The 23,303-nt window shown below is 44.4% G+C and overlaps 1 protein-coding gene and 1 long non-coding RNA gene across 3 annotated transcripts in view; one reads left to right on the top strand and one right to left on the bottom strand.

Annotated features, from left to right (window-relative positions):
• SLC44A1 (solute carrier family 44 member 1) overlaps positions 1–23,303 on the top strand; it is an 83,707-nt gene that overhangs the window by 444 nt on the left and 59,960 nt on the right. The gene's annotated exons all lie outside the window — the stretch shown is intronic.
• Positions 19,825–22,114, bottom strand: LOC310753107. Its single transcript, XR_014543188.1, has 2 exons — positions 21,898–22,114; positions 19,825–20,310 (listed from the first exon to the last, which is right to left on the bottom strand). It is a non-coding gene; the product is annotated as an uncharacterized lncRNA (long non-coding RNA).

Genomic DNA, 23,303 nt, shown 5'->3' with positions numbered 1-23,303 from the left:
CATCCTTAACAGCACCCCTGTCCCCGGTATCAAGAGCAAACAGAAGCTCCTCCACCTTTTATTTTATTTTATTTTATTCTAGGTTCTTGCCCTGCCCGCGCTTCTCTTCCATCCCCTTCCCATTTGCGTCAATTCTTCACCCCCCCTTTTCCCAGTTTACACCTTGGCATGTTTATATTTATCTGGATTATTATTTTTTTACACCCTCAACCCCCTCATTTCTCCTCCTTTTCTTCCTGGAGATTCTGGAGTAGGTCGGCATAAACTTATGCAACCGAAATGGAATAGGATTTTGGTTTTGGGTTGGTTTTTTTTTCAGGGGGGGAGAAGCCTCCTAAGCCCCATCATCTACTGTCACCCACGCCTGCTCGGAAAGGGCTCTCCGGTTGCAACCCCGGTGTGTCATAATCTAGCAGTTGGATTGTCTCTGCCGCTGCTGCCACCCTCCAGTCACGACCATTCTGACCCTGGCATTAATTTATAAATAATATCGGTTTCGGGGGGGGGCAGCCTTTAAAAGTGCCCGAAGCAAAGGAGGGGCGAAGCGGACACTGTGCGTTAAGGGGAAGGGAACAGAATCAAAAGCAGTGTTGCAAATGCATCCCTCCTGCAGCCGCTTGTTTTCAAGTGTTTCTTTACCAACTGGTAGGAGGAATGAGCATAAGCAATTCCTCCCCCGCTCGAATCGCTCAACGGATGCCTGTCTCACCTCTTGTTTTTGCTGCCTTGGTATCTCTGCAGTTCTCCTTTCCTTGAGTCCGTATGAACTTTCGTTGACCCATTGCTGCATACGTGGACCCTTTGGATTGTGGTGTGGTGTTTCTTAGGAGCATAGGAAGCTGCTTTATTCACTGAGTCAGACCATTGGTTCACCCGGCAGAGAATTGTCTACACTTGACTGGTAGTGGCTTTGCCAGAGTTCCAGGCAAAGATACTCTCCCAGTCCTACTGGAAGATGCAATGGATAGAATCAGTAGCCTTCTGCATGCAAGGCGGATGCTTTGCCACTGAGCTACATGCCTTCCCCTTTGCCCTGTAGGAACCCTGTTGTTGAAATGTCTCTTTCCAAGTCACCTCTTAGGGAACATTTCATAAGCAGCCTTCCTAAGCTTTAGCCTTCTTGCTAAACTGTGCATAGCCTTGTTGCACACTGCCAGACACACTCAAAAAGTGCCTTTTCTCCTAACCCATCCCCATCTGCTTAATTTAATATCCATAAGGCCAAAGGCCCATCTAGTCCAGCATCCTGTTCTCACAGTGGCCAGTGATTGCAACCGTGTGCTTCTCTCTTGTGATCCCAAGCAGCTGGCAGAGGCAACAGCAGAGGCAGAACATAGCTATTGTGGCTGGTAGCCACACTGACAGCTGCATCCTCTGTAAGAGTATGTCCTTTGCCTCACTCTCTGCAGCAGTGCCTGTATATTTTGAAATACTCCACAATGCTGTATCCTTGCCATTTTTTATCTTTCTTCATCTACTTTGTGCCCCCCACCCCAGTTCCATCCCATCATTATACCACGTGCTTGCTTTAACAACCCACATTGCTTATCCATCCTTCATGAGAAGTATGCCTGCATCCTGCTGTTTATTTCATCTAGATCATGGTTAGGCAAACTAAGGCCCAGGAGCCAGATTCGGCCCAATTGCCTTCCAATCCGGCCCACGGACGGTCCGGGAATCAGCATGTTTTTACATGAGTAGCATGTGCCCTTTTATTTAAAATGCATCTCTGGGTTATTTGTGGGGCATAGGAGTTCATTCATTATTCCTTCCCCCAATATAGTGTGGTCCCCCACAAGGTCTCAGGGACAGTGGACCAGCCCCTTGCTGAAAAAGTTTGCTGACCCCTGATCTAGATCCTACCCTTCTTATTCTGTTTTAGCCTTGCAATCTTTTGAGGTAGGCTCCACTGAACTATAATGAATTGTCCAAAGCCAAGCAGAATGCCCCACATCCAGGTACAGCCCTCTAACCACTATACCATATTCCTATAATCCAACAGGACTTTTGTTGTCTACCTTTATTGGCACTCTCTGAGGGAGGCATTCAGGACCTCTTCACATGGACTAATTATCGCTTAAGTTTTAAGACATTTTGATTTTTCTACATGGAACCTTGGTGGTAAAAGGGTGGATTACTTCCACAGCATGTTCAGAACTGGTGCTAGTAATTGTGAGGATAGCATTGTGAGGACAGCATTAGAGAGGTGCCAGTAACTTTTCCAGGTGGAATATTCATAAGGATAACTATTCATAAGGATAACAGATGAACTTGTAGATATGTTTTCTGTTCTTGAAGCATGGGTGTGAAGTCTTCATTGTCTAATGATAGGCAAGGCTAATTTGTTACAGTTCTGTTCAGATTATTTTCTGTCTTTTTTGTGCCTGTATGAATAAGAGGCAATTTGTCAGTGTATTGTATTCTATCTCTCCCACTATCCATACTCATCTATTCCTTCTGTAGAATGCCATCTTTCTCTAGGCCCTCTGGAGAGAGACTTCAGTAGCCAATGATGAAACTGACAAGAATACTGTATAATGGCAGCATCTTTGTGAATAAGCGTGGGAACTTAGGTCTGCTGTTGGAATATATATACTACAAACATAATGTACCTGTTACAATGCACAGCACCCGACCTGTGATAAAACAGCATTGTGATGACTATCATTTTCTGATCCCTGCACTAATCCATATTTAGTCATGCATTTTTTTATGTTCACAAAAGTTAGAGGTTTGAACCCAAGAGATTTGAGTTTTCTTTTTCTTTTTTCAGTCCAAGTAACATGCATAGAGGGGCTTCTTGTTTTCTGCCCATTCTCTTTTCCTTCTCTTAGGTAAAGGGTAAAGGGACCCCTGACCATTAGGTCCAGTCATGACCGACTCTGGGGTTGCGGCGCTCATCTTGCTTTATTGGCCGAGGTAGCCGGCATACAGTTTCTGGGTCATGTGGCCAGCATGACTAAGCCGCTTCTGGTGAACCAGAGCAGCGCACGGAAATGCCGTTTACCTTCCCGCCGGAGCGGTACCTATTTATCTACTTGCACTTTGACATGCTTTTGAACTGCTAGGTTGGCAGGGGCAGGGACCGAGCAACGGGAGCTCTCCCCGTCGCAGGGATTTGAACTGCCAACCTTCTGATCAGCAAGCCCTAGGCTCTGTGGTTTAACCCACAGCGCCACCTGCGTCTTTCCTTCTCTTAGCTTTAGCCAATTTTTATTTGCCATGGTTATATTGTCGTCCTATTAGATTCAACCCACAGTAAATAACTCCACTCACTACTCCAATTTGCTGCTTTAAAACCTGCAAGTTGTTGACGGCTGAACAAATTGGACCTAGCCCGTTCTCAGCTTGCTATCATCTTAACCATCATTAGTCTTGGAGGCTGGTATCCAAAACCTTCTTATCCCCTTCCCTTAATGGTTCCCTTTCTTTTCATAATGTCAGTGAGCATATTTTTGCATAGTGTGATTCACTTCTCTGAACCTTCTAAAACTCTCTGCTTGGTTGGCATCCATTATGCAGTGTGTCTGCTCTGTGATTATGAGACCGTGTGCCCCTGTGATTTGGATTGATCAGCAGATGGCCCTGCATTGTGACAGCAGGCACTGGATCACTCAATGGCTTTTTGGTTCCATTCAGCTCCATAATTCCATATTTTTGAATTAACAGTGTTGAAAAACAAACATGTATTAGTTGAGTAAGTTTGAACAAATTAACTTTCCTGATAGTGGCTTAATATTAGCAACTCAGGTTGTTCAGTTTGTTCACTGCTTCTTATTATTACATGTTCTTTACATGATATACACAGTTTTTCAACATTTGGGCTTTTCTTTTTCTGTCTGGCTTTCTCCTCAGGTTGAATCCGCTCTGTGCCTCATGGCCTGCTTGTATCTGTCTCTTCTATCAAATTGCTAGATTCCCCCCTTTTCTAATTTTGACCATTACAGCATTCTTGTGCGTTTTGCCTCTACTGCTTTGTGGAAGTAGTATTTCCAGTTATGCTTGTTTGCAAATGATTGCTCTGCTCATAACCTTGTTATTCAAGTCTTTCTTCTTGTCTCAAAGGCTATTCCTTTTCTTTATGTTCTTTTCCTTTGCCATGCCATAATAGTAGTTAAAAACAACAGCCTACACTCAAATTTATTTCCTTACTCTGAATTTATTGATCTTTGCTCAGCTACCCTTTAAAAACATAAACTATGGTTGAATTTAATCTGCTGTAGGAGAAGGCAAGAAACCTTGTCATTAATATTTGCTTACCCATCTAATTTTCCTTATCCTTTCATGTAAAGCTTTTTCTGCCGTACTTTGTTCTGCTTTGTTATCCTTGCAGTACAAGTATTATTATTTTTTTGGCTTTCTTAAGATATAAGAACATACTTGGTTTTTCCTGCTGCCTTAGATCATGTTTGCTAATGTTTTTCAGGCAGCTTAATTTGGGAATCCTCTTCCATGGATCCAAACCACTGATTTGCTCCACTAGCAAGGGTTTGAATGTGGTGGAAGTATCCCTTTGTAGGCAGGGAGCTACCACGGTCAGTAGTCAGCATCATCTCCCAAAATGGGGCAGTTTGGGTGTGAGGAAGGGGTAGAACCTGTCTGGCCAACAATCTGATGAGTCTTAAGCCAGTCCAGCTACTTATCTGATCCAGATCTGTCTTCTGTGCCATTCTGGAGCTGGTTCCTCTCCCTCACCTTCCATCCTTGGCGGCATGAGCAGCAGATCTCCACATTGGCGGTGGCTCCAGGGCTCCATTCAGACCCCCGTTCCTCAGGCAGGAGTTGGGATTGTTCCCTTAATCTTTTCCATTGAAATTCTTGTATGAAATCTCCATTTTGCTCAAGTTTGCTTGCTGTCGACCTGACCTTTTTCTGGTCTGCAAGGCACATTCTACAAGGAGTTGGTCATGTCATCCAGCCTTGTAAAATCCTTGTACAGTGGTACCTCGGGTTACATACGCTTCAGGTTACATACGCTTCAGGTTACAGACTCCGCTAACCCAGAAATAGTGCTTCAAGTTAAGAACTTTGCTTCAGGATGAGAACAGAAATCGTGCTCCGGCAGCGGGAGGCCCCATTAGCTAAAGTGGTGCTTCGGGTTAAGAACAGTTTCAGGTTAAGAACAGATCTCTGGAACGAATTAAGTACTTAACCCGAGGTACCACTGTAATCTCTTCCCAAATAGGCACCCCTGTTGCAACAAAGTATTGCGCAACCTTAAAGACCCAACAACTATAGTATGGCATAAGCTTTGGTGGGCAAGAGGCCACTTCATCAGACGCATGAAGTGATGATACACTTCATCAGATCCTGAGTTACAGGTATCTAAGTGTGTGGCGTTGTCACCTTTTGTGGTTGTGGTCATTCTGTGATTCTATGCAAACAGTTGTTGATAACAGACATCCTGTGGCAATTCTGCAGCAGACCCAGATGCCAGCTCTACCCCTAGGTCTACTCTGGCAACTTTATTACGGGACTTAAAAATGTCATCCACAAAGGGCTGCCAGCAATGCTTTGCACATTCTACATAGCACAAACAGGCCACAAATGGGCACAGATCTGGTGTGACAGTATTATAAAAACCAGCAGAAGGACATTTCATCCTCCCAGGATACTTTGTAAATGACCTTAAAATGGCCACACTTGAAAAAATAGGAACTTCAAAGGGAGGCTGCGCTGTGCAAGTGCTGAATTGCGGTGTGGCAAGAAGTCTAGGGCTGACAGCTGAGGACTGAATGGAGACAAAGGATTTTTATAGCATATGTTAAGTGTCCAGGATGTATCAATAACTCTTTGTGAATTATCACAGTTAATTATCCTAGCCTGGGAGAAAAGCAGGGTATAAATACATTTTAAAAATAAGTAAAAAATAAATAAATTATACAATTATGTGTACTTTTCTGCATTTCGTTTTTCTCTGACCTCTGTTTATAATCTTTCCTGCAAACTATGCATATATATTCTGGTAACTCAGGATACATTTCAATGTACTACACAAAAAGCTTATGCTATATTATAAATACATGAAATCTTCAAGGTGCTGCAAGATGCTTTGTTTGTTAGTCTTACGCCTTTTAGCCACTGCTTTTTTTTAAAAAAAACCACAACTTACTTCCACTGATAGAAACTCAGATATACAGTGGTACCTTGGGTTAAGTACTTAATTCGTTCTGGAGGTCCGTTCTTAACCTGAAACTGTTCTTAACCTGAAGCACCACTTTAGCTAACGGGGCCTCTGCTGCCGCTGCGCTGCTGGAGAACAATTTCTGTTCTCATCCTGAAGCAAAGTTCTTAACCCGAAGCACTATTTCTGGGTTAGCGGAGTCTGTAACCTGAAGCGTATGTAACCTGAAGCGTATGTAACCCGAGGTACCACTGTATAAGCTAGGCGCCAAGTGACTCCTTAAACCAGGGTTACAGTCGCCAAAATGGAATACCTGGTTGAGATTTTGTGGCCAGGCAGCTCAAAAGTCGTATTTTTCAATATGACTTTTTGGTTCCTGACATTCGTACTGATTGTGCAGATAAAATATAACGGATAGAATTCTGCAGGATGTGTTTCTTGTGTGTGAAAACAGTCAAGATTCAAGGATCCCCAGGCATGTACCTCCAGATGGTGGAGTCGTCAGGCGCCATCCTGGCACCCGGGCATCTTCACTTGGTCTCAAGTGGCTGATAGCCAAGTGCAAAATGCGCCTGGCAAATTTTGAATGCTGCTTCCTTCTGAAGTTTCAAATATTATTTTCTTCTCCTTACTGATGATTTTCCAGTCATTCCTAGCAATGTGGCTTTTTATTTTATAATGCAGTCTTTCCGCCGGTGGTCTCATTAAATGTGAAATTCACTTCTCCAGTAAAGATGGAGTTCTACCACTGTACTTAGCCTTAGAGCCTCTTCCAAAATGCTTCTGGACTTTGCCTTCGCAACACCACTTCATTGCCTCATCTGTTCTATTTGTCATTTGCTCAATTTCTGCAGTCTCTGGACAGGAACACGGGGCTTAGGAGTGTGTCTGAAGGAAGAACTCACAGGTCTAGTTGTGGCTGCAGTTGTACTTCGGTGCACACAATTGCTGTGTGAAGTCTTCATACTGTGAATGTCAAGGCTGTTCCAAGCAACTCTGCCCTTAGAGAACTATAGGGTGGGTGCTTCCACTTTGTAAGGGCTGTTCAGGGAGGCTGAATGTTGGTCTCCCAGATACTGGATAGATTAGTCAGTTGGTCCAGCCAGAATAGAGTTAGAAATTTTGTCTAAGTACTACCAGCTTCTCAGGCAGGACTCACCTGTTGGGCCGCTGCCATTCTCAGTGAAAGCCGTGGTACAAAACGTCAGTTTCTGTAGGGCAGTTGCAAAGAATCGTTCACCTAACAAAGACTCTGTGTACATGCTTGGAGATCCTTAGTCCTAATGCTTGGGTGTTTGCAACCTTTGTAGGGTTACCTGTTGAATAGGACTATCACCATGCCCATTAAATTTGTTTTTGGGATGAGGGGCCTCCAGGTAGTCTATAAAAGTTCTGAGGTCTACTCATCTTCTAAAGAAAGTAGTGGGAGTTTTGTGGTACTGAACTTAATTCTCTGGTTTTTTTCTTCTAATAAATGGATACGTTTCATACTTGATTTATTTTGACTGATGAAGCGACTGAGATTTTTTTCATCCAGAGGTCAGTTTAAGATTGTGACTGGGGAAAATGGCATAGAAATGTGGAACTAGTAGTATACCTATAATTTGTCAGTGTCTAGCCAGTATAGCAGGCACTGTATTAATCTAAAATTTGAACAAATTATTTATCTACTTAAAAACAGAGAGTCTAGGTATATCTACATACCGGTAGATATTGAATTGGTATTCTGTTCCAGCATGTTGCAAGGCTATTTAGACTTGGACTACAAGGCTTTGTTCTTAGAGCTTCAGTGCCTGAGCTGTGTGGTGGAGTTGGCTGATAAGATCTAATCCATCCCCGCCCCCCAGCTGTGTTCCTGGGAATCCTGGAGTTCTTCAGCTTTCCCGAAGGTTAGCTTGCCTGCCTCTACAGATCTTCCCCTGCAATACATAGCAGCAGGGACTTATTGGGCAAGTCTCTACGTGTTTAGGGCAGTGGTGAGGCTCCGCAGGCCTGGCTGATGTCCCAAATAAACTGGAAATATGCTTTAGAATGCATGTCTGAATTCCCTGCAACCCACAGGGATTTGTAGCCGGACGAAGAGAGATCAAAAGGGTTCTTCCTTGAGGGTATAAAGCTTGAAAATCGTGGATCTGTTGTTTGACTCTTATAATGAAAGTGGAATACCTCAAGCCCTTCTTGATGGGAAATTAAGACACAACAAGAACACGTGCAGGCAGTACAACTCTACGTAGTGTACATTGAGTCTTCTGCTCTAGGTGGTAACAACTGAAATGTGAAACTTAGGGCTAAATAAGTGTGAGGGCAGGGGTGTAGTTAGCGGGGTAAGGGGGGCCGTGGCCCTGGGTGCACAATTTTGAGGGGGCACAAACCAGGCACTCCCATTCAGGGATCCCCGTTCTGCCCCTCCTGCTGGTGGAGTTGTCTAGTCCTTCAGTGAAAAAGACAGTATGGAGAGAGCAAAACCTTCTCCCTTTTCCCTGTTCCTCTTATCTGTGCTCCACTACTTTAAGTATCTTTCTCCGAGTTTCGCTCATCCTGGAAATGTGGCAGGATGGGAGGAAAGTGCTTTTTAAGTAACCGAGCACAGCGTGGTAGGGCAGGGGGCATGTTTTACTTTCTTCCCCCAGCATGTTCCTTCCTTCATGTGTGAATAGGCCAGACAACTAGATGGCTGCCCCGTCACATCTAGCTTAGCTCCAAAACTCTCTGCCTTCTTTGTAATGAAACAGTTGTGGCAATAGAAGATAATTGAAGAAGATGTTAATGGCTTAAAGTAGTCCGACAGTTTTTCTTAAGACTGTTAGCACCATGCCAATCACGATGGCTTCAGGGCACTATCTCTGTCCACAGTATGGTACCATCTGCTGATCAACTTCCCTGATGGATATAAATGCCACAGCAACCAGCCGAACCTCTTTCATGTGGTCCGTTCAGGGTGGAGCGTTGAACTTTGAAAATAATTCTCCAACCATCTATTTAATTCTTGAATTAATGTGTGAGCCTTCATAGGATACATAATACACCTTTTAGGAGGAAATGCTCGGAGGGGAAATAGGTAATTGGGTATCATGCAAGGGGAAATTACCTGTCTTTGGTTTTATCTGATTAAGATGTCCTGAAGGTGAAACTGACTGTGAGAGCTTTGCAAATCTTCTTTTTAGTAAGTAAAAATATTAGACATGTGCACCCAAGTGCAAAAAACAACGGGAAGATTGCAACTCTTGGGATTCTTATTGATAAACAGTAATATTAAATTCAGTTATGAGGCGCTGAAGAATGCCACGTAGTTGAGCTATAAAATGCGACTGTAAAATATAAGTGACGGTGTGCTTGGAACGCTTAAGAAAATGGACTTACAGTAAACAAAGAAATCTTCCATTATTATGCTGCCAGCAACTGGTTCTGTAAATTAATGCTATTATCATGTGTAAGCTGACCCCATAATTGTTGGGGAGTACCTGGAATATGAAGTGGTTCAGTTTTTCTAGCAATTTTTACAAATATTTTGTATGGCTGATGAGGTCCACATCAACCTCATTGGTTGGGGTGGTTAAATAGGTAAGACAGTGTACATTTCTCCATTTGTGAAATGACCCAAGTTTCTGCTCCAAGGACTGGCCAGAGCACAAAATTATCTTATTAAATTAGAAAGCAGGGCTGCCAAAACAATGATCAATCGGGATAAATTAAATGTGCATAGATTTAATCGTTCACTCGCGACAATCACAGAGGTATACCTAAAGAAACTGTGAGATGGAAATATTTGAAGGAACATCATACAGTTACAGTCATCAGATCACAAGCAGCTGTAGCCAAACATTCTGCAATAAATCCAGGTTTGTTCTTCCAGATGGAGAATAACTGGTGAAGCCGAATCATTAATAAGTAGGATTGAAAAGTTATTGAGTGAATAACACAGGTCTAAGATTTAGGATGGGACGCGGGTGGCGCTGTGGGTTAAACCACAGAGCCTAGGATTTGCCGATCAGAAGGTTGGCGGTTTGAATCCCCGCGACGGGGTGAGCTCCCGCTGCTCTGTCCCAGCTCCTGCCAACCTAGCAGTTCGAAAGCACGTCAAGTGCAAGTAGATAAATAGGTACCGCTTCAGCGGGAAGGTAAACGGCGTTTCCGTGCGCTGCTCTGGTTCGCCAGAAGCGGCTTAGTCATGCTGGCCACATGACCCGGAAGCTGTACGCCGACCAGATAAAGCGAGATGAGCGCCGCAACCCCTGAGTCGGCCATGACTGGACCTAACCGTCAGGGATCCCTTTACCTTTTTAAGATTTAGGATACACTATTCCTGATTTATATAGCACTGATTCCAAAACTTGACTGAATCAAATGTAAGCATCTTACTTTGTTCTCAAAACTCTAGAAAGATTTGACACTTTAAACATATTCCAGGAAAAGACAGAACAATGGCAGAGAAAGCTGAAGGAACTAAGTATGTTTAACTGAGAGTAGACAAGGTAATAGCTTGACAGTTCTCAGGTATTGAAAAAAATATGTCAGGAGTTTGCACTATCCAGTGATGACAGCAAGAATTGTTCTTCAGGACGGCTTTGTCCTGTCTACCTTGAGTTGTAAGCATTTTGGTCAGGGGCCAGGCTATTTCTCTGCTCTCTAATGAGCACGGTGAGCATTAAATAAATAGTATAGTATTCTGCAGCACTATACACATTCCCCCCCAACCTCCCCTTGAATTGCGAAACATTATTTCTCAGGTATTATTGTCACTGCTGCTTGAATACTAACAAATTGTAACCTGATAGATTAGGGGGTTAAAAAAAGAATGGAGGGAATCAATGGAACTTTAATCCATAGCTCCACAGTCACTCTGAGAACTGTTTCAGAATAATATATTTTTTAAAAATTAAAAAATTGTCCAGTAGCACCTTAGAGACCAACTAAGTTTGTTCTTGGTATAAGCTTTTGTGTGCATGCACACTTCTTCAGATACCTGTTTCAGAATAAACAAAAAAAAATTTTTCTTTCCAGTAGCACCTTAAAGACCAACTAAGTTAGTTCTTGGTATGAGCTTTCGTGTGCATGCACACTTCTTCAGATACACTGAGACAGAAGTTGCCAGATCCTTCTATATAGTGAGAAGGTGGGGAGGGGTATTACTCAGAAGGGTGGTGGGAATGGGTGATTGGCAGATAGCTGTGATGAGCCTGTTGACGACTCTTAACGACTGCAATAGGTCTTACAGGAAAAAGCAAGGGGTGAGAAGCCTTTTTTGTTTTGACTATGGCAGACCAACACGGCTACCTATCTGTAACTGTTTCAGAATAGTTTATCAAGGGAAGAAGACTGAAGTTCTGTGAATGTTGTTAGTTTGCAGCTGTGATGTTTGTGGCCTGGGTATATTGGGTGTTAGGGGAGGGGCAGTACCTCTGGTGGGGGACACGTCATGCTCCTTCTGGAGTAGTTTGTTCCCCTTTCGTCCCCACACTGAACTCAGCTCTCACCTGTGGCTTCTAGCATGCAACAGCAGCCACACCCTGGGAATGGCTTTGACTGGCCGGCTAAACCAGGTGAGAGTAGCTGATGGGTCCTTGGTGAATTAAGGACTTCCAGCTGCAGCGGATTGAGCAGATGAGACCAACAGTGGGTCCAGTGGTCAAGAAGGCAGTTTCTGCACGTGCTGTAGAGCAGGGGTCAGCAAACTTTTTCAGCAGGGGGCCGGTCCACTGTCCCTCAGACCTTGTGGGGGGGCTGAACAATATTTTGAAAAAAAATATGAACCAATTCCTATGCCCCACAAATAACCCAGAGGTGCATTTTAAATAAAAAGACACATTCTACTCATGTAAAAACACACTGGTTCCTGGACTGTCCATGGGCTGGATTTAGAAGGCGATTGGGCCGGATCCGGCCCCCGGGCCTTAGTTTGCCTACCCATGCCGTAGAGCAGCGGTTCTCAACCTGTGGGTCCCCAGACGTTGTTGGACTACAACTCCCATCATCCCTGAGCCTTGCTAGCTAGGGATGATGGGGAGTTGTAGTCCAACAATATATGGGGACCCACAAGTTGAGAACCGCTGCTGTAGAGGGGGGCAGATTGGGCTCGTCAACTTGGGAAGGTAGCTCATCAGGAGAAGGAAAATGCTGATCCTAAATTCTGCTGCCTTGTGGGATATCTTTGAGAGAAGAAAAAGTTAAGACTAACTCCTACACAAATCCAGAGTGGAGTTCCTAATCAGTTGGATGGTGTCTTGTACGTTTCCTTCCAGCAACTCGTGCAGCCAAGCGGATGCCAAACGTATTGCTCTGCTTTCCTGTGGACCACAGTAGCGAGGCTGAGAGGGGGGTCTTGTCATCTTGACAGCCCAGGACCCCCATACATGCTGCAAAGGCCTGCACCCTCGGGAAGTCACTTCATTGCTGCCAGCGCATCGGTTTCACTTCACTCCCAGAGGCGCACTCCATTGTCCCTTGAGACAGGCAGGTGCCAGCATGTCAGCATTATTTAGGCTGCAATTGGCCCTTCGATTTTTGAAATATTAAGCTATTAATACAGACTTTCAATTGATTAATTAATTATGGTTTTCCCAGTAGTGATGTATGGAAGTGAGAGCTGGACCATAAAGAAGGCTGATCACCAAAGAATTGATACTTTTGAATTATGGTGCTGGAGGAGACTCTTGAGAGTCCCATGGACTGCAAGAAGATCAAACCTATCCATTCTGAAGGAAATCAGCCCTGAGTGCTCACTGGAAGGACAGATCCTGAAGCTGAGGCTCCAATACTTTGGCCACCTCATGAGAAGAGAAGACTCCCTGGAAAAGACCCTGATGTTGGGAAAGATTGAGGGCACAAGGAGAAGGGGACGACAGAGGACGAGATGGTTATCTAAGCTAAGTGTTCTCGAAGCTACCAGCATGAGTTTGACCAAACTGTGCGAGGCAATGGAAGACAGGAGTGCCTGGTGTGCTCTGGTCCATGGGGTCACGAAGAGTCGGACACGACTAAACGACTAAAGAACAAATATCTACTTATCTGTGACTATTGAACTCAAGTGGAACTTATTTTTGAGTAACCATGTATAGGATTGCACCGCTAGTACCTTATTGCAGATTAGTTAGCCTCTTAGAATCATAAAATCTTAGAGTTGGAAGGGACCCAAGGGTCATCTAGTCCAACCCCCTACAATGCAGGAATCTCAGCTAAAGCATCCATGACAGAGATGGCCATCCAGCCTCTGCTTATAAACCTCCAAGGAAGGAGAATCCACAACCTCCCAAGGGAGATTTTTCCATTGTTGAACAGCTCTTACTGTCAGAAAGCTTTTTCGTATGTCTAGTCGGAAACTCCTTTCCTGCAATTTGAAGCCATTGGTTCGAGTCCTACTGTCCAGAGCAGGAGAAAACAAGCTTGTTCTATCCTCCATTTGACAGCCCTTCAGATATTTGAAGATGGCCATCATATCTCCTTTCACTCGCCTCTTGAGCCATTTATAGTGGTCATGTTATGACCATAAAGCCACAGTCACTTGAAACAGAAAATACAAGAACTACGTGTCTTATTTTAGTCGAAGTTCCATGTAATGTCTAAAACTGTCACCATGACACACTTCACACTACCAGTCTCAGGTAGCAGAAATAACAAAATGTTCCCTGAATTAAAAGTTCACAGCCTGCTTCTAAAATTGTCAGGTTTTATTCAGCATTCTCTTCCCATTGACAAATCAGTTCAAAGACTCTGCTGAAATATTAGTTTGAAAGGAGCCTGCATTTGATGGCAAGATCATTACTTCTTCTGCAGTATAGAATGGGATCACGAGGTCTCACAAAAATTATGGTGGTTTGTCTCCTGAAATTTTAGCCTTAAAAATCATAAAAGGGTAAGAAATGTCTCCAGATTGACAAAGGACTCGATTCAACCTGAGGAGGGGGGGGGAGATATCATTTGGTCAGGAATTTTCTTTAAACCCTGACCCCGAGGGTGAAATTGCAGATTTTCTCTGTTGAACTGAAATGTCACCAGTGTGTGGATGCTACTGTTAAGTAACTTATTTAACAATATTCCTAAAGCCTTTTCAAGTTAATTTGACGGAGGTTTGCTACAGCCCGCGACTCCTGCTGATCCTTTCCTCCTAACCTCTCCTGTATCCTTGTGCATTTTTCATGACCCAAAGGTTCAAAATATACAGAACCTTGGTATGCTACCACCATATTTATCGATCTGTAAGAGCAACTTAGTATCTTTTCATCAAAAAAAAATTGATAATGAAGATGCAGTGTCCACTGTTCATAGTTGGCCTCAGTTGCCAAATGAAAAATTGTGTTTTTCAAATCCCTAGCTTTTTTGTGGGGCTGAGCTGCTTTGGGCAGCCAGGAATCCTGCCAGCTTCTTTCCATGGGAAAGGGAGGAGTGGAGCTTGCCCAGGGGACTGTTGTTCAGCTGAGGCATGCTCAAAAGCATTCTGATAGAATCATAGGTCTGAGGGCCCAACCTGCTACAGCACAGGAACAGGCAGCTGTCCAATACAGGGATTGAACCTGCAACCTTGGTATGATCAGCACCACACACTAACCCAGGCATAGGCAACCTCAGCCCTCCAGATGTTTTGGGACTACAACTCCCATCATCCCTAGCTAACAGGACCAGTGGTCAGGGATGATGGGAATCCCAAAGCATCTGGAGGGCCAAGGTTGCCTATGCCTGCTCTAACCAACTAAGCTATCTAGGCTGATAGGGAGAAGGGATACTAAGCCTCTTTGTGGAACTGAGTCCATCCTTATGTGAGCAGATGTGTACACTGATTATTCCTCAGCTCTTGAACTGAATGGGGAAGCTTATCTACACTTGGGCTTACTGATCAGAAGGTTGGCGGTTTGAATTCCTGCGACGGGGTGAGCTCCTGTTGCCCTGTCCCAGCTTCTGCCAACCTAGCAGTTCGAAAGCACACCAGTGCAAGTAGATAAATAGGTACTGCTGCGGTGGGAAAGTAAACGGTGTTTCTGTGCACTCTGGTTTCCGTTACGGTGTTCCGTTGCGCCAGAAGCGGTTTAGTCATGCTTACCATATGACCTGGAAAGCTGTCTGTGGACAAATGCCGGCACCCTCGGCCTGAAAGCGAGATGAGCGCCGCAACCCCATAGTCGCCTTTGACTGGACTTAACCATCCAGGCATCTTTTACCTTTACACTTGGGTCATGCTCAGAGCTCTGTTGGATCCAGTTTCTACTTCCTTCCTTGCAAATAAAAGAGATTGTTTTGAATCATCAATAGGGAGATATCTGCTCCTGAATGAATTAAAATTACTTAATACTGGCTTAATTTTTCAGGCTAGAGCTCTTTCACAATGATATAACTGCCCTTCCTCCTGCCAACCTAGCAGTTCGAAAGCACGTCAAAGTGCAAGTAGATAAATAGGTACCGCTCCAGCGGGAAGGTAAACGGCGTTTCTGTGCGCTGCTCTGGTTCACCAGAAGCGGCTTAGTCATGCTGGCCACATGACCCGGAAGCTGTACGCCAGCTCCCTTGGCCAATAAAGTGAGATGAGCGCCACAACCCCAGAGTCAGCCACGACTGGACCTAATGGTCAGGGTCCCTTTAACTACCCTTCCATCTCTCCCCTGCCCCGCTCTGATTTCTGAATGTCACAGTGCAGAAGTATGCTGTTATTGTTTCATTAAGGTTACCTGAACTGCACGTTTGCATGCTTTGAGGATGGCTTGAATGCCATTTCCTTCCAAATTGATAAAGACAGTCATAATTTGTCATGCCTGCAATTGGATGCACTAACCTGGTGAGAACATGATAATGTGATTGACTCAGCCGAGGGGCTGACAAGCAGGTGGTATATCGAGGCACAGGGTGAACATGACAGTAACGGATGGAAATAGGCAACTCGATTGTAAACACGCTTCCCCAGTCTCATTATCACCATTAATAATACATCCCTTAAGTGCAAGGTCATACTCTCAAAAATCCACTTAAATGTTGCCAAGCATTTCCAAAAGTAGTGTACAGAGCAAGGGAACTCTCAGGTGTATAGGTGTAATGCTCTGTAGTAATAATGCACTCCTTTTAATGCTTTGAAATATTGGAGGTTGCTTAGCATCTCTGCATGGCATGAATTACATGACAATACAAAGCATGCACAACTTTTCAGATTCGTCACCTAATGATTCCTTGTGCCTCTGAAGCACTGCCTCGGGATAGTACTTATCTTGTTAACTTCAGCTAAAACTCGTAAAGAATGAACATTTCCTTGATCAATAGTGGAGTGATCTAAACAGCTGAAAGTACCCGAGGTTTTTTTCTTCTTCTTCCTTGAGAAAACATTTGGAGAAAAACTCCCTGGCGTGATTTGCATTGCCCATCAAAGAACAAGACTGTCCTTGATGGAACATATTGGATATTTTACAGCACACCCCAGAGTTCAGTGAATTTAGGAAGCAACTGCATGCTTCCTTCTGTGTGTCCCGACAAAACAGCCATATATTAAGTTCCTGAGTTTTCTGTGTGAGGAGGAAGTGTGGAGTCATTGGGGAACCATAAAAAACAAACCCCTTTTAAAAAACAGTGGGATGTTGCTGTGAGCCAAGGGAGAAGGCAACCTTCCTGAAGTTCACAAGTCCGGTTTTGTTTTTGTTTTTTTAAAAAGACTACTTGAAGATTCCCATACTGGAGTGAAGCGATAAAGACCAAAGTTTTAAAAGGCATGCAGGAGGTTGTGTTCAAATTGCAGGCAGTGTTCAAATTGCAGGCAGTATGCCACGTACGTAATGTGAGTCTTGCATAAACTCATTGTACATGGCAATTGCAGTATGAATGCGCAGTTGCCAGTTCCCTTTCCCTCAGAGCGAAATTTGGCATGTGAGGGCTCAAACTAGAGAAGAGGGTGTGGCATTTGCCCGTTCGTTTGAAAAATGTCTGTACAGGGAGAGAGAAAGAGCCTACCTGTATATAAAAGGGCTTAGCCCAAGGTTTGAGTTAGTTGTTGGTGGTTAGTTTGTTGGTTTTAGTGGGTGGGTTGGTTGGGAAAGGCAGTTGGAAAAGCAGTTGGCAGGCAGTTGGAAATAGAGAGACAGTGCAGTGGGTTCTTGTGTGAGGGCGTAGAAGAGACAGAGACAGGATAAAACAAGACTAAGAAGGTAAAGAGCAACAACGTTTGGAATGCAGTTAAAGTTTGTTTGTGTCTGAAATAAACTACACTCTAATTTGAGAACCTGACTGAGACTAAGTGATTTACCAGGGAGGACCTGGTTGGTGGCAGCGGATTAGTGGTGTACGGGTCAGTAGTCCGTGAGACGACCGGGGGCTCCGTAGGAACGCCACAAGGGGGGAGGGTGCCCCCACCTATTCCACCTTCCCTTTTAGCGTGGGATGATCGGAAGGGATGTTCTAAGTGTGTCTGTCTAAATCTGCTTGGAAGCCTCTCTGCAGTAGGGCATTCTGCAATAACAGAATTCCTCATTGCACAGAGACTTTTGCATGCTTTCCCCTGAATGTGCTAAGGAGCCCCTTTCAGACCACCTCACTCAGGGGGGGGGGGGAGTTCAGGGGCGTTTGGGCAGCTGAGACAAACCACAAAATGCTTCCTGCTTCTTCTGGCCAAGGAAAGAAAGGGGGGCGGAATAAAGATCTGCATCAGGAACAAGGATGGGAGGAGACCAGCGGTGCCTCCTATTTGCCAAGAGGCCGTTGTAGAGGCGGCATTGGGGGGGTGCTGCTGAAGAGGAGGCCCCCAAGGGCAAACCACAGCTGTTGCTGCCATTGCGGTGGCGGCGGCAGCAGCAGCAGGCAATGTTTTTCTTGGTGGCTGGATCTATGCCCCTGTGGATCCCACTGCCTGAGGTGGTCACCTCACCTTGTCTCATGAGTGGACTGGCCTTGTTCAGGGGTGGAGAAGGCACACCTAGTACAGTGGTACCTCGGGTTACATACGCTTCAGGTTACAGACTCCGCTAACCCAGAAATAGTGCTTCAGGTTAAGAACTTTGCTTCAGGATGAGAACAGAAATCGTGCTCCGGCGGCGCAGCAGCAGCAGGAGGCCCCATTAGCGAAAGTGGTGCTTCAGGTTAAGAACAGTTTCAGGTTAAGTACGGACCTCCGGAACGAATTAAGTACTTAACCCGAGGTACCACTGTACTGTATGCACATCCCCCTCCTCAATTTGAGCCTCATGTACTGAGAAGGCTCATTTCTAGGGCATTTTGTGTTATGCCTTCATTTTGTGTCTATCACTGTTTGAGTCATACAGCCTTGCTACTGTTATCTAATCTCCTACCTGAGATTTTTTTGCATTTTTGCACTTTAGCTCCGGTGTTGGGTTACTAAAAGGTAGTCTGAGTCCAGCTTTCTGGTCTAGTTGATAAAACTGTTGTGCTTTTGTATTATACATTCTGAAGCATCGGCCTTTTTTTTTACTGGAACATGTTTCTTCAGATTGCTTGGGACCGTGAGGAAAGGTTCAGTGTATAAAGTGTCTGTCTTTTCTAGTAACGTTTCCCACGGGACAGCAGAACTTTGGGAGCCCTGGGTGTAAAAATCTTAGTTTGCCTTGTCAGTCTTCTTTCCAGTGCGTTTGGTTTTGCTCCAATCCATTCTGTGTTACTGAAAAGGCTAATTCTTTGGGGAATTATTGCAGTCAGTTGCATAGTAATTGGTGGATTCTTGAACAGCTGGAGAGTACTCTTAGAATATAAGGGAAATTTTCACTCTTTCAAAGGAAGGGGAGGTTGGTCTACAAAAGTATTAATAGAAAAGGCATTTTATACACACATATTGTTATCTTCTTTCTCAGTTATGCTCGCTATTTGAAGAATCCAAGGCTAATTCTTGAAGAAAATGACTTTTCCCCCCAGAAACTACCCTACCCCAAAACATGCTTGTATTATATTTAAACTTTGACAGCCCTCCTTATTTATCATCTAAATGTTACTTGGTGCTACAAGTTGTTTATATTCTGTTCCACCCTATGGTTTTTTTCCCTTCTTCCTATGTGTGTCCCACTAATTCTTCTGATTTCCACACTGACTTCTGTCCTTCATGCATATTTGGAACACAATTCTTTAGTCTTTGCAGGGAGGGGGGGAAACATTAGCAGCACTTTGGCTACAGCAATGGTTATCCAAAATCCTATCTCTGTTCTTTACTATGCAGTTTCAGTAATTTTACTACTAGTCTATTTTATTCACCTGTCATATCTACATTTTGGGGCCAATAAGTCCTTTGCTTTTGCTGATGATGAGAATGATTCTTACCTTGTATAACTTGAGAACAAGCAACTTTCAATGTGATGTTTTAAGAACTTTGCCCTGTATGCTCTCCTTCTGACTTGCCCCAGGTGTTTATCAGAGGAAAACAAATAAAAGGAAAACTAAAAATATATTGGCACGCTTTGTGCTATATATTCCAGTGTGCAGAATAACTGTGAGAGCCAGCATCTGTGCTGAGAACCATGTTGCTATTTTCCCTTTCCTTTCCTTTTGCATAAGAACCATTCCTATTTTGGATACATTTGCTGAGAACAAAGACAAGTAATCCTACTGTAAATCCAGTGGCTAAAATGCAGTTCACACTGCTCTTAAGACTCTGGAGAATGGGGAATACATCAGTCACAAGAGTGTGTCTGGAATAAAGAAATGTGTCTTCATGTGCGGCTGGTGTATGATCTTGGCATTCAGCAGAGAAAGGTAGAGAGGCATTAAGATTAAGAACCCACTAGACAGAGTTTCAGTTTTGCACTTCATTCATATTTTATTTTAAATACTTATATCTCGTATAATTACAGAAGTTCTCAAAGTGGCTTACAACATTTAGCAATGATGAAAATAGAAATTCGTGTCTCTCACGGGGCAGGGATTCCTCACCTGGGCTGCCGGTTATGACGTTTACAGCTGTTGGCAGCAGATGCAAGAATCACAAGAGAAAAGGTGTTTTCAAGTCTCCCCTGGCCCAATTTCCAGATGTTTCGCACGCTGCTCTGCTTCTGAACCTCTGGGCCATATCAAGCAGCAGACAGAAGAGTCATCATAATAGGATGGCACTTCCACACCTGGACTGCTGCTGATGTCTCTTGTGGCTCCCCAGCATGTTTTTGCCACCGTGATAGCAATGTTCAGTGTATCAAATGGGTTATTGCAGTCACCTGTCTTTCCTCCAGACACCACAGGTGCTCACAAGCAATTTCAGTGACCACCTGTATTTCTTTGCTCCTGCATGGCTGTATTAAAAAAAAGTATCAGTGGGAATGAGATGAATGATTCTGCAGCAACTTTCTCCAGCTTGGTGCCCTTCAGAAATTTTGGGCTACAAATCTTACCATCCTTGAACCGTTGGCCATGCTGACTGGGACACACACAAAGGGTTTTAAAGCTTTATTTTTCTAGACCTTTTCATTGTAAAATCATAAATTAACGTTGCTTATGGTGCTAATACCTATTTAAAAATGTGTGTGTGTGTGTGTGTGTGTGTGTGTGTGTGTGTATTATACTCTCTCTCTCTATATATATACACACACACACACTATATATATATATATATATATATATATATATATATATATGTATGGCATTTTATCTGGCAACTTTGCTTCCTCATCAGTTGCCATAGACACGGTCTCTACATTGGAATTGTTTACATACTGTTTTCGTTCATCTACTTCCCTAGTTACTGTATTGCCTGAGCCAGTCTACAGAAAGCTTTGTCTGTTTTGAAAAACTAGAGGATCGATTGGCGGTGTTTAGCTACATTTTGTTTCCTTTGTTTAGCCCACTTAAGCCACTTCCGGCCTGCCCAGGAGGTGGGGTTGCGGGCTTCACGCCCACCCCCACATGAGCGGGGGCTGGCTTCAGCTGGCTTCAGCCCCCGCGAGAGCAGGGGAATCCCGGCCGCATCTCCCCCCCCCCCCCCCGGCCAGCCAATTGGCTGGCTGGGGGTCGTGGCCTGCCCTATTTAGGGCTGGTGCAGAGGGGGCTCGCCCTCTTTTCGCCGGCTAGCCGCCATGTTTTCCCACCCTCCCTCCCTTTGGGTAGGCTTTAGGTAGGTCTCTGACTTTGCTATGGACTTCGGTCTGTCGCCGCAAGGGGCATGGTAGGAATTTTTCCCAATTGGCAATTTACAGCCATTTGGTTTTTCGCCTATCTCGTAGCAACTCGTCACAACTCCTCGGCATTGGCGGTTAGGCATTGGTAAGAAGGGATTAAGAGGATGTGGGGGGGGGGAGGAACGCCATCACCTCCCCCCAGTGAACGAAGGGTGGTCCGATAAAGGACTCCGGGGGGCGTGGCCCTGTCCGAAGCCTATGGAGGTGTGGGCCAAAGGCACGCCCCCGAGCGGTGACCCGGGGGAGCTCCTAGTTGACGTGTCTCAGCAGGAGACTCCCCCTCTATGGTGTTAACCCTTCCCGTGTCTCCAGCAAATGGGCTGGAGCTGGATAGTCGATAGGACCAATGCCTAAGCCAATGCCTCTCATTCCTGAATTCAATAAAGTTGTGGCCTAATTCGCCCATTTAACCTTAAATTATGGTGTCTGGTGTCTTTATTTATCCTGGTGGGGGGCGGGAACTCGCCACGCAAGGTTTCTGACTGCCTTAGTTGTGTTTATAGTTAGATATGGCAGCCAAAAGACAGGCCTAATAAGGGAAACTGATAGAATCCAACTGAATTATAACCTATATTTACCATATATTGCATCTACCCCTTTGGCCTTCCCCCATTTTGCTGCTGCTGCTCCTTTGTTCTTTTCATTTTCGGTGATTTTTGGCCAGCTAACAGTGGCAAGCAGTTATAGGACTAAACAGGAAGGTACCATAGCATGGTTCTCTTTGACTGCAATTAGTGCTGTCTCAATGTGTCCAACAGTTACTTTACAACAATGTATCCTTGTTACTTTACAGCATATCCAGGGCTAAAGTCCTGTATATGCACATACTCTCAGTTCTATTGTCCGGGCCAACAAGGGTCTGTTTAGAATGCTGCTTGCTATGGTCTAATGTTGCTTCCGATTGGGTCGAGCAAATCTCATGAGATTTTGCCAGGAAGTACATATATACAGGGGGAAAGTTTCCATCATCATCATCATCATCATCATCATCATCATCAAGCATATTATACAATATAACCTCAGTTGCCCCCCTCATGGTAATGCACACCCTCCAACATTTCTCCAATGAAAATAGAGATGTCCTATTTAACAACAACAGCACTATTTTTACTATTTATACCCCACCCATCTGACTGGGTTGCCCCAACCACTCTGGGCAGCTTCCAACATATAAAAAAAACCTAAACATTTTTTAAAAAATTCATTTCCTATACAGGGCTGCCTTCAGATAGCTTGGGGTTTCATAACTCCATACCCTCCAACATTTCTCCAATGAAAATGAGAGACCCGGACGGCTTCTGTAAATCTGGGACTGGAAAATAGGGACACTTTGAGGGGTCTGGGTAGTGGGTTTCTCCCCCTGGATCTCCAGGCCATAACGAAATGTTCACCCCACCCCATGCTTGGGTCCTGAATACTTTTGAAGGGAATCTGTTTCACTGTGGCAACTGGCAGGGCAAACTATAGTGCTTATTCTGGTTTGTGCTGAGAGGAGAGGCTGAAATCACTTTGGGCAGCTGGCCAGGCTTGTCAGCTGCGGCTTTATTGTGCTTCAGTAACGAAGGGGCAAAATGAGCTGCTGCAGAGCGTGTAATAATAATACTTGGATTAAAACAATGTGTTGTTCATAAATGAAATATTAAAATTGCTGGAATGAGCATAGTTTTAAGCCGGGAAGTATTTTTGTGTTTATTGCACACACGATTTCATTTCAGCGCTTCTGATGTCTCGGGGAGTAAAGGGAACAGTGGTTAAATAGCTTGGATTAGCAGGGTTATCGGTAGCTTTAATCATTCAGGTGCAGGGGGGCGTGTAGCAATAAGGCTTAATGTGACGCACGGTGAAAATCATGGGTGTGGATTTAATTCATCCAGGTGACCTTTCAGCCACCTGTTAGAACCACACCTATTTTTCCCCCTTTGAAAGTGAGCTGTTCTCAATGGACCAAGCAATGAAGCGGATTACACAGGGGTAACTGGGAGTGATTGCTTGGACTCCCAAATCCCTTTCCAGCTTTTCCATTCATTGGCTTTAAAAAATCCTATTACATGATTGCATTTGCAGGTGGAATGCACAAGAGAATAGAAAGCCTTATTGTTATTGTTATTGCT

This window comes from Podarcis filfolensis (genome assembly GCF_964270895.1).
Source record: "Podarcis filfolensis genome assembly, chromosome: 17".
NCBI lineage: Eukaryota > Metazoa > Chordata > Lepidosauria > Squamata > Lacertidae > Podarcis > Podarcis filfolensis.
Note: the sequence above shows the minus strand (reverse complement) of the source record. Positions and strands in the feature narration are given on the sequence as shown.